This window comes from Xenopus laevis, chromosome 8L, assembly GCF_017654675.1.
Source record: "Xenopus laevis strain J_2021 chromosome 8L, Xenopus_laevis_v10.1, whole genome shotgun sequence".
Taxonomy (NCBI): Eukaryota; Metazoa; Chordata; class Amphibia; order Anura; family Pipidae; genus Xenopus; species Xenopus laevis.
Genome location: NC_054385.1, coordinates 17,803,383 through 17,814,424, shown reverse-complemented (window position 1 = coordinate 17,814,424; position 11,042 = coordinate 17,803,383).

Below are 11,042 nucleotides of genomic sequence, written 5' to 3'. Positions count from 1 at the left end.
TTAGGGCAACTATTCAGAAGTGCAAAAAGCAAATTTGGCTCAATTATCTTTCGTGAATGATGTCAGCGACGCTCTACTGTGCACAGTTGTTACATAGTAAGTCAGGTTGAAAAAGAGATGTCCATCAAGTTTAACCTTTTAACTCTATTTTAACCTGCCTAACTGCCAGTTGATCCATCCAACCCCTTCTTAAAACTATCTAATGTATCAGCCTGTACCACTGATTCATGGAGAGAATTCCACATCTTCACAACTCTCACTGTAAAAAAACCCTTCCAAATATTTAGATGGAACTATGGATTCTTCTAATTATAATGGGTGACCTTGTGTCAGCTGGAAGGACCTACTGGTAAATAAAGCATTAGAGAGATTATTATATGATCCCGTTATATATAATACATAGTTATCATATCACCCCTTAAGCGCCTCTTCTCCAGCATAAACATCCCCAATTTGGCCAGTCTTTCCTCATAGGAAACTGCGTGTCCTTGTTGCTTCACACTGCACTTGTGCTTGGGGGTCCTAAATGTGATTTACTAGTGTTCTGTGAGGTTGTTTTGCATCACACCGTGAACAATAGCCAAAAGCTCGGCCTTGGCCTCACACTCCTAAACATTGCATAGGTCACCTTCATGCTTTTTGATACTTTCCAAAGGTTTTTTGACATTTCTTTTAATTATTGTAGCACCCTACTGTATAGACCAGTGTTATGTGCTGCTCTTGATAAGGTTGAGCAACACCTACCTTGAGAGAAAGTTCATGTTTCAGCAGGATGATATTTGCACAAATCAAAGTAACACTGGAGTGGCTCAAAAAAAAGTGTCCTATTCAAAGCCCAGAATCCCAATGCTTTTAACCACAAATATAATAGACACAACACAATTTCAGCGTACAATTTTATTGAGTGAACTGGTCCGGAGTCTGGTCTTGCTTTTGCAAGGCACTGTAAAATAAATAAAAATGGTGATCTGATCGTGTTAGGGTTTTGATAAACGTCTGCCATTTTTTTTACTTTTTGGGATGCCCTATTAAGGTTCTAATATCACACCCTGGAAAATCAGTAAAACTTATATGATAAATAACTTCCCTAGGCTTATGGGTCATATTTTAAAGTTTTATGAAAAAAATGGTTATATCTGGGAAAGACAATATATTACAGAAGACAGAAGAGAGCTTTATTAGAAATGGTTGCTTAAAGGGACACCCCTTGTTTAACATGAGCACAATGAATACGTCTTGGGCTGAGCACATTATTGTTTTAAATTACAAAAAAATATCTTTTTTGGTCCCTTTTTGCAGTTGCACTATTGAGCTCAAGCTCAAATATTGAAAAAACAATATATTTTTGTGATTAAAACAGTAGATAAAAAGTATGTTGAGCACAAGCCCTATTCATTGCACTCTTATTTACTGCCCCTTTGAATATAGCGGATATATATGAAATGATTTTATTTATATATTTCCTTATAGAAATGAATACTTATTTAAGAATTACCATGCAGGATTGGACCCCACTACTGTGTCGCCGTGCCCACCAGGTAACAAACCCTGGGGCTCTGCGTGCACGCGCGAACACAGCCATGCGCATGCATGAACGGAGCTGCGCATCGCATATGCGTGAGCAGTGCTGCGCAGTGTCGCAATGTTTTTTTTGTAGGGCCAGGAGATTGGGAGAGGGGGTCATATTGCACCACACCCTAACTCAATAGCTTCTACAGCAGGAAAACAGGGCAGAAAACAATGTTGCCATATTATCAGACAATTTAAAGGGGTGGTTCTCCTGTACATTTACTTTAAGCGTGTTATAGAATGGCCAGTTCTATGCAAGTTTTCAATTAATTTATATATATTATTGTTTTTTTTTTTAATTATTTGCCTTCTTCTTCTTCTGACTCGTTCCAGTTTTACAGTACACATGTATATGATACTTATGATTGCTCATCTTTCTTTTTAGGTTCTTTCCTATTTATATTCCAGTCTCTTATTCAAATCAATGCATGGTCGCTAGGGTAAGTTAGACCCTAGCAACCAGATTGTGGAAATTGCAAATTGGAGATCTGACTAAAAAAAAGTTAAATGGTCCAAAAACAACAAATAATAAAAAAATTAAAACAAATTGCAAATGGTCTCAAAATATCACTCTCTACATCAGTGCTGTTTTCTATTTTCTGGTCTACATGGTGAAGAACCAATAATAGAAGCCAGTATTTACCACTAATCATTTTAAACCACACCTTTGTTACCACCAGAACTTTTAAGGCCATATCCACATTAATGGTTTGTAGCACACCAAAAACCAAATGGTTGGTACTAACTGTAGGGATATCACTCATCACTCATCACTCATATATGAAACCGTTTATTACGTCATTAAGACATACCATTAAATCCATTAGCTTCATCCTCCCCTGAGGATATTGCAGCAACCTCAAGCACATGATTAAACACCTTGGAGTTCCCCTAATTTCTAAATACTAACAAAACCCCACCAGACTCAAATCCCAGAAAGACAGAGTATAGCACACAAAGGTAACATAGGGAAGGCAGATTATGGCACACGCACAGGGAGCATAAGGCAGGGAGAGTATGGCACTCACAGGTAACATAGGGCAGGCAGAGTATGGCGCACAGGTAACAGAGCAGGCAGCGTATGGCACAAACACGTAACATAGAGCAAACATATTATGACACACACAGGTAGCATAGGGCAGGCACACTATGGAACACACAGGGATCATATGGCAGGCAGAGTATGGCACACAGGTAATATAGGGGAGGCAGAGTATGGCACAAACAGGGAGCATAAGGCAGGCATCATATGGCATACACAGGGAGCATAGGGCAGGAAAAGTATGGCACATACATGTAACATTGGGCAGGCAGAGAATGGCACACACAAGGAGCATAGGGCAAGCAGAGTTTGGCACACACAGGGAGCATAGGGCAGGCAGAGTATGGGCCACACAGGGAGCTTAGGGCAGGCAGAGTATGGCACACACAATGAGCACAGGGCAGGCAGAGTCTGACACACACAGGGAGCATAGGGCAGGCAGAGTATGGCACACACAGGGAGCTGGTGTAGGGCATGTTACTTTTGTGTGGGGGTACCACGGATGGAACAAATCCTCTTGGTGGAATTGTGGCGAAATGTGTTTTGTAGCTGTGTTGAATAATTTGAAGAACCCAATTGTCCATAACGTCTGCTTCCCAGCAGGAGAGGAATCTGGTGAGGCGACCCCCTACTCTGGAAGCTGGGCTGTGTTTAAGGCAGTCATGCTGAGTTAGGTTTTGTAGCGACAGGCTTTCTGGGTCTGTTTGACTGTTGCCTATTGCCTTTTGTATACTGCTTTGTACTGGTGTTATGCAAACTGGATGAGTGAAAATTGCTGTTAAGTGTGGACCATGTTTGCCTGTGGTAAATTTGTTTGATGTTGACTTTTTCCTAGTGGAAGGAAGGTGTTCTTCCCTCCTGTAACATCTGTAATGATTTGTTTATAATCTGGTCCAAATAAGGATTCTCCTGTATAGTATAGACCCAATAGTTTATTCTGAGGCTGTATCTCCTGACCAGTGTTGTAGCCATAGTGCTGAGCTGGCTATCACCGAATTGGCTACTAACTTTGCGGCAAAGCGGATGATTTCCAAGGCCAAGTCTGCCAGGAAGGAGAGAGCAGTGTTAAATATGTTGATGTCTCCAGCTAGTTCTTGTGCTGAGGTGGATGGATCATGGGCCAGTTCCCAGAATCTTATGTGAGTGCGTGAGCTAATCCTATTGCTGCTGCTGGCCATAGGATTGCTGCTGTTTGCGTATATGCTCTTTTAGAGAGGACTTTTTACACTCCCTACTGTGTCTTCAGTAGGGAGTGTAGTTTGTTTTGAAAGTCTAGCAGTGGTGGAGTCTACTTTAGGTGGCTTATCCCATACTTTTCAATGTTCCTCAGGAACTGGATAAGTATCATAAAATCATTTGGTCAGTGCAAACTGGCGATATGCTTGTAGCCATTCTGTGTCATAGTCTTAGTGATTGAGCCAAATGTAGGAAATGAGTGTGCTTTCCTTTGATGGACACCTAACACTTTATCTGCTTTAGAGACTGCGATGGTCTCATCTTTTAGTTCCAATGTCTCCGTGTCTTTGAGTGTTTCTTTTATTTTTTTGATATGTCTGGTTTTGCACATGTGGCTTGTTCAGAATCGGAGTCTCTATACGCCTTATCTGAGAGCCTCAGCTCTGAGTCATGAAATAAATAAACGTCATTACTGAATAATGGACCTTCCTCAGCATCAGATAAGTCAGGTGGGGACTCCTGTGCTTTGCATTTGGTAGCTTGTGGCTGAAGGTTGTGAGAATGGTACATTTTTTTTTCCATTCTAAGAAATCCCCTAGCTGAGAGGTAGTTGTGGACATTGTTTCTGCAACATTACCTGGCCTAGGAGTACTATTGACTCCTTGGGTTTGGGGCTCCTCGTTGCCTTGTGATTCTAGGAGTACTGAATTGGTCTCAGTTGGGTTATCTTGGGGCGATAAATGTGGTGGTTGTAAGGTCTTACAGTCTGTACGGTATATGGTCTCTGACTTTCTTAGAGTATGTTTGCACTTTTTTTTACATTTGTGCACTTTATCAGGCTTTTTTGTTGGACTCTTTGGCCAACAGCTTTGGCTGATTGAATGTCCTCTTAAGGAACCAGATCCCTCCATGACAAAACAAGTGGTAACACTGTGCCAAAAAGTATAAGATGTACTGCTGCCATGGGGTTAATTCTGGTAACTCAGTATATCTGGAGGAGTTGCCTGCCCCCTGCAGGAATAGCCCTTGTGTAGCCGAGGTGCTGAACCAGCGTAGGAACTGCTATGCGCGCCAATCTGTTGGCCCTTTACCAAAATGACGTGCAATCTATCTAGTCAAAAAACACTTGAAACTGCCACATACCTTGCACTTTACTTCTTGCAATTCTTTGAGATTATAGACGACAATAAGTGTGTATTTGGCATAAGTGCATACACAGGAGCAGAGTATCGGCTCCCCTCGCTTGCACCTCATTCATTTGGCCTGGGCTCCTGCAGGAGTTGGACAGACTTTGATGGGGACTTGGATAGGAGGTAGGGGTTAGGGTGCTCTTTCCTGGAGGATATGTATCTTCTTTTACTGTTTTTAGTACAGGTATGGGACCTATTTTTCAGAATACAGGAAAATCCAGTAAACATTAATACCAATAAACTGGGGTTGGTTCCAATAAGGATTAATTATATCGTAGTGACTGTTTTATTATTACAGAGAAAAAGGAAAAAAAAACATTAACTCCAAGGTATTTGGTGAAATTTGCAATTCTTTGGACTAGTGACATGGGCCAGTTTCGCTTTTGACTAGTAGGGATCCACTAAATCCACTATTTGCTTGTCACAAGGGATACAGCCAAATCTTGAACTGAAGCTAAATCTTTGTAAAAACAAGGAAACTTCCAGCAAAAGAAACCACTTCTATGGAAGTGCAGGTACATCAGGATGCAAGTACCTTTAAACGGGTGGTTCACCTTTAACTTTTTGTATGTTATAGCAACATTTATAAGCCACTATGCAATGGCTTGCTGGCTATAGGTGTGTCAACATATTGCTCTCAGACCCCTGGGATGTTGCACAAAGTTTCTGAGTTGGATTGCCCTTGTAGCACGGGGATAAGAGATCCCTTTAGAGCAGGGATCCCCAACCATTTTTACCCATGAGCCACATTCAAGTGTAAATGATATTGGAGAGCTATGTAAGCATGCAAAAAGTTCCTGGGGCTTCCAAATAAGGGCTGTGATTGGGTGCTGGTATCTCCTATGTGGACTGGCAGCCTACAGGAGGCTCTATTTGGCACTACACGTGGTTTTTATACAACCAAAACTTGCCTCCAAGCCTGGAATTCAAAAATAAGCTCCTGCTTTGAGGCCCCTGGGAGCAATATCCGAAAGTTCTGAGAGCAACATGTTGCTCCTGAGCCACTGGTTGGGGATCACTGCTTTAGAGTGTTGTCTGAACTTGTATGTGTTATATATTTATGAAAAACCAGTGGTTTGTATCAAGGGATGCAATAGCTCAGAGGTTGTTGGTTGCCCTTGTAATGCAAAGGTCCTGAGTTTGATTCCTCTTGTAGCACTGGGGTAAGTAATCCATTTAAAGTGTTGTCTGAACCTTTATGAACTATATAGTTAAGAAAACATTGGTTTGTATCAAGGGATGAGGTGGCTCAGAGGTTGTTGGTTGCCTTTGTGTGTGAGAGTTCTGAGTTTGATTCCTCTTGTAGCACTGGGGTAAGTGATCCCTTTATAGTGTTGTCTGAAAGTGTATGAGCTATATAGTTACGAAAAAACATTGGTTTGTATCAAGGGATGCAATAGCTCAGAGGTTGTTGGTTGCCCTTGTAATGCAAAGGTCCTGAGTTTGATTCCTCTTGTAGCAGTTGGGTAAGTGATCCATTTAAAGTGTTGTCTTTACTTGTATAAACTATATAGTTACGAAAAAAACATTAGTTTGTATCAAGGGATGCAATAGCTTGGTGGTTGTTGGTTGCCCTTGTAATGCAAAGGTCCTGAGTTCGATTCCTCTTGTAGCAGTTGGGTAAGTGATCCATTTAAAGTGTTGTCTTTACTTGTATAAACTATATAGTTACGAAAAAAACATTGGTTTGTATCAAGGGATGCAATAGCTTGGTGGTTGTTGGTTGCCCTTGTAATGCAAAGGTCCTGAGTTTGATTCCCCATGATAGCTGGGTTTCAACTCAAAAGGGTGGCTCCTCCTGAAGGCTGGGTCTTGAGTCTGATTCCCCATGATTGCTGGGTGTCAACTCAAAAGGATGACTGCTCCTGAAGGTTGGGTCCTGAGTCTGATTCCCCATGATTGCTGGGTGTCAACTCAAAAGGGTGGCTCCTCCTGAAGGCTGGGTCTTGAGTCTGATTCCCCATGATTGCTGGGTGTCAACTCAAAAGGATGACTCCTCCTGAAGGTTGGGTACTGAGTCTGATTCCCCATGATTGCTGGGTGTCAACTCAAAAGGATGACTCCTCCTGAAGGTTGGGTCCTGAGTCTGATTCCCCATGATTGCTGGGTGTCAACTCAAAAGGGTGGCTCCTCCTGAAGGCTGGGTCCTGAGTCTGATTGCTGGGTGGCTCCTCCTGAAGGTTGGGTCCTGAGTCTGATTCCCCATGATAGTTGGGTGTCAACTCAGAATGATGACTCCTCCTGTAGGCTGGGTTCCAAGACCCAACTCCTCCCAAAGGCTGTTCAAGTACCATTCCAGAAAAAGAGTGGGTTATGCATCTTGTTGGTGGGAGCCCCTTTACCTATATAGGATAAGTAATGTAAACATTACCAAGTCCCATTTTTTTCACCCATTCTTTCTGGATAACCCCCTGGGTCAACTCCCCGTTTGGCCTGCCTCTCTCTCACCTTGGCCCGGTACTCTCCCTCCTTGGCCTTAACCAGGAGAGGGAGAGCACCACTGGGGCGGGGGTTGCCCCAGTGGGGCTCATCTGAAGTGGTTAATTACATGGAGAGGAACACACAAACGCCTTGCAGATGGGGCCCCAGTCAGAGCTTAGTCTCCGACCTTCATTACGAATCGCCTTTGGGTCTTGGAACCCAACCACCATCAGGAGCCGCCCTTTCTGACCAGCCAGAGCTGGAGCCCCAGAGCTGCAAGGCCATGTGTTCCAACCATGTTATTATTGCCCACTTTACAATCTACATATGAGATTTGAACTTGCTTATGAGTGCTGCTGTGCAGCCACACGGCCCAATTCGCCACCTTTCCCCATCTGCCTGTGCTTCTCTTGGGTGTGGGACGGACCACACCCCCATCGCTACACACAGTCACAGACGGGATTTGAACTCAGGCCCTCGAGTTCTGCTGTGCAGGAGTACTACCCATCGAGCCACCTCACTGCACAAGAATCAGCCTTGTCTTTGGTAATTATATCATGGACATTTGTATTCAGCACTTAGAGAGAAGACAAAATACTTTTTAGAAGCAGCTAAGGCTGGATTTGAACTCACATCCCCAGTGAGCCAAGTCTAACGCACTTACCATTAGGCTACCAGGTCAGGTCTCTAATATCCATTCCCTTATTAATATGGTATCCACCTGACACGCCATAGCAAACACTTAGAGGAAAAGGCAAACACCCCCAAACAATGTTAACCACGGAGTCTCCAAGCTGATCACTAAAGTTGCCCATTTGTTATACAAGAAAATAAGAGGTGAATCTGAGCCAATCAAGAGCCAGCGCTGGATCTGTTCCTACAGCAAACACCTGTATTTACAGCAGGACAGCCCGTAACTTTGTGGCACTTTGGAGAGAATCACAAGTTCTTAAATATAAAGGAGAGAGTGTAGGGAAACGTGGCCTAGTGGTAAGTTCATTAGACATGGCTCATTGGAGACATGAGTTTGAATCCAGCCTTGTGTGGTTGTCTTTTATGTGCAGAATAAATGAGGCCTCTCTACAGATATATCAAATATATATATCAAATCCCATCTGTGTTTGTTTCCCACACCTATGAAATGTATAGGCAGATGGGTGAGGTGGGTCCTGTTTGGAATGTACAGCCTTGCAACTCTGGGGCCCCAGCTGTGGTTGAGCTCTGGCCCTATCTGCAAGGTGTTGTATGTCCCTCTCCATGTCCTTCAAAGCTTACATTCATCTTATATTTCCTGCAGGCTTGGATTTGTGAAAAGGCCCGGGCTTAGGGCGGCAGGATTTTAGGGGCGGCGTGCTGTCCAACGACACCCACATTGGTTCAAAGACATAGGGGAGGCGCTGGAGATACAATCATTTTTTTTCATTTCCTGTGTGCCAATCCCCATTGCTCCAGTCTAGATGATGGAATTTTGCATGAATAAAGGGGAGACGTACGGCAGTGGGCTTAGGGGCATTCTATGTAAATCCAGCCTTGATCTCCTGACCGAGCCTTAGCCAGTCCCAGTGGTGCACTCTTAATAAACTCCACACCTTAGCTTGTGAGTGTTGAATTAAAAGCAGCCCCTTATAGAGAACTTGGATTGTAAGAAATAGTACTTTTCATTCCACCTAAAGGTTTTTTCCATTTTTGTAAATCTTTAACTCTTTTTAAATTAAAGAAGGAATAGCATTTACTTACCTGACACCCCCCGGCCAGCACTCCGATCAGCAGAAAACCACACCGGCCCGGGGTTCTTCTAGCGACCACCGACCCTTCCTGCTTCTTCAGGTCTTCTCGCAGTTGCTTCAACGAAAAAGCCACCTATTTCGTTCTACTGGGCATGCGTCTGAAAACCGATGAAGCAGGAAAATCTCTCCATGGTGCTCTGTAGAAAAACCCCAAGCTGGTGCTGTTTTCTGTTAATCGGAGCGCCGGCGCGGGGTATCAGGTAAGTAAAAATAGTCACTTAGGCCTAACTTTTGGCAACCCCAATTGTAAAATGCTATTCCCTCTCCTTTAAACTTAGAAATGCACTGGAGTCAATGGATGTTTTTTTTTTGTTTTTTTTATTTATAAGTAAAACCAAATCTATAGAGATATGCAGATATTGCCGTTGGCATTTGAGGTTTTTTTTTCTGCCACAAAAAGACGTCATTCTGTTTCCTGTAGAAGCAAAAAATTAAAATATTTGCTTCTGGTCAATATGTGGATTACCAGGTGAGGCACCCACAGCAATAGGTGCCAACAAACTTGTACCCCATCATATCATGTGTAGACCATGAATTTGCTGCCTACTATGAAACCTTTTATATGTCCGGACTTGAGGTATCTTCAGACCAAATAAATGCCCACTTCTCTTGAATACCCCAAAACTCATTAGACCCCCCACAGAAGGCCTAACTTGACTCCCCAATCTCACAATATGACTTAGCACTAGCCATCCAAAGTCTCCCTCCCAAAACCCCCGGGCTGAACAGGTTTCCTGCCTCTTGTTACTTGGCGAGAACCAGGACTTTAATTCCCCACGTACACAGGACTTTGGCTGAAGCCCAAACCAAGGGTCACCTTCTCCAGTCCATGCAGAAACCTATAATTGTGGTCATCGCGAAGGAGGCAGGGCAACCAGTGTTGGGGCTTACTGACCAATCTCTTTACTCAATGTGGATGTCAAAGTTTGGGTTCCTGACACAAAAGGCTACAAACATCAATATATTAGTTCTATGCCAACATGCAAATTCCCCATCAGAGGCGGGCCATGACTTTTGGGCATTCAAGGTTGCCCTCTGGAAACGCCATGTCTTCCACCCCCTCCACCTGACCGCTTGCATTAGCCATTCCTAATTGCTTCATGCAGAAGCATGTAGTAGAAGTCCCTTTTAATAGCACCCCCTCTTAACTTGCACCCTAGGAGGTTGCCTACCCCTAGTTCCTGCCCTGTTCCCCATGACAACAAAGGCACCAGAACTATCCTATCAATTGACTGGGACACACAGGGAGCGTAGGCAAGCAGAATATGGCACCCCAAGGGCATGCAGAGTATGGCGCACACACAGTGAGCGCAGGAAAGGCAGAGCATGGCACATACAAGGAGCAAAGGGCAGGCAGAGTATGACACACAGAGCATAGGGCGGGCAGAGTATGGCACACAGGGAGCATAGGGCACAGGGATGATCATGTCAATTTTGCCGCCTGAGGCGGCCATTATTTCCCACATTCCCCGGCATTCCACATCACGCCGGAGAGGGTTGTGGGTGGTCCAGTCGCTACTGCAGAATGCACAATCGCACTGTCTGCACTGAACTAAATTTCCGGGTTGAAAAATGGAAATTCAGCTCTTAGTTACCAGGAATGGCATATTTGCCGCCCCTGGCAACCAGAGGGGCGCTGCTGTCTGAGGCAAGTGTCTCAACTCGCCTCATTGGTGGAGCGCCCCTGATAGGGCAGGCAGAGTATGGCACACAGGGAGCATAGGGCAGGCATATTATGGCACAAACAAGGAGTATACACAGGCAGAGTATGGCACACACAGGGAGCGTGGGGCAGACAGAGTATGGGCACACACAGAGAACACAGGGCAGGCAGAGAATGGCACACAGGGCAAGCAG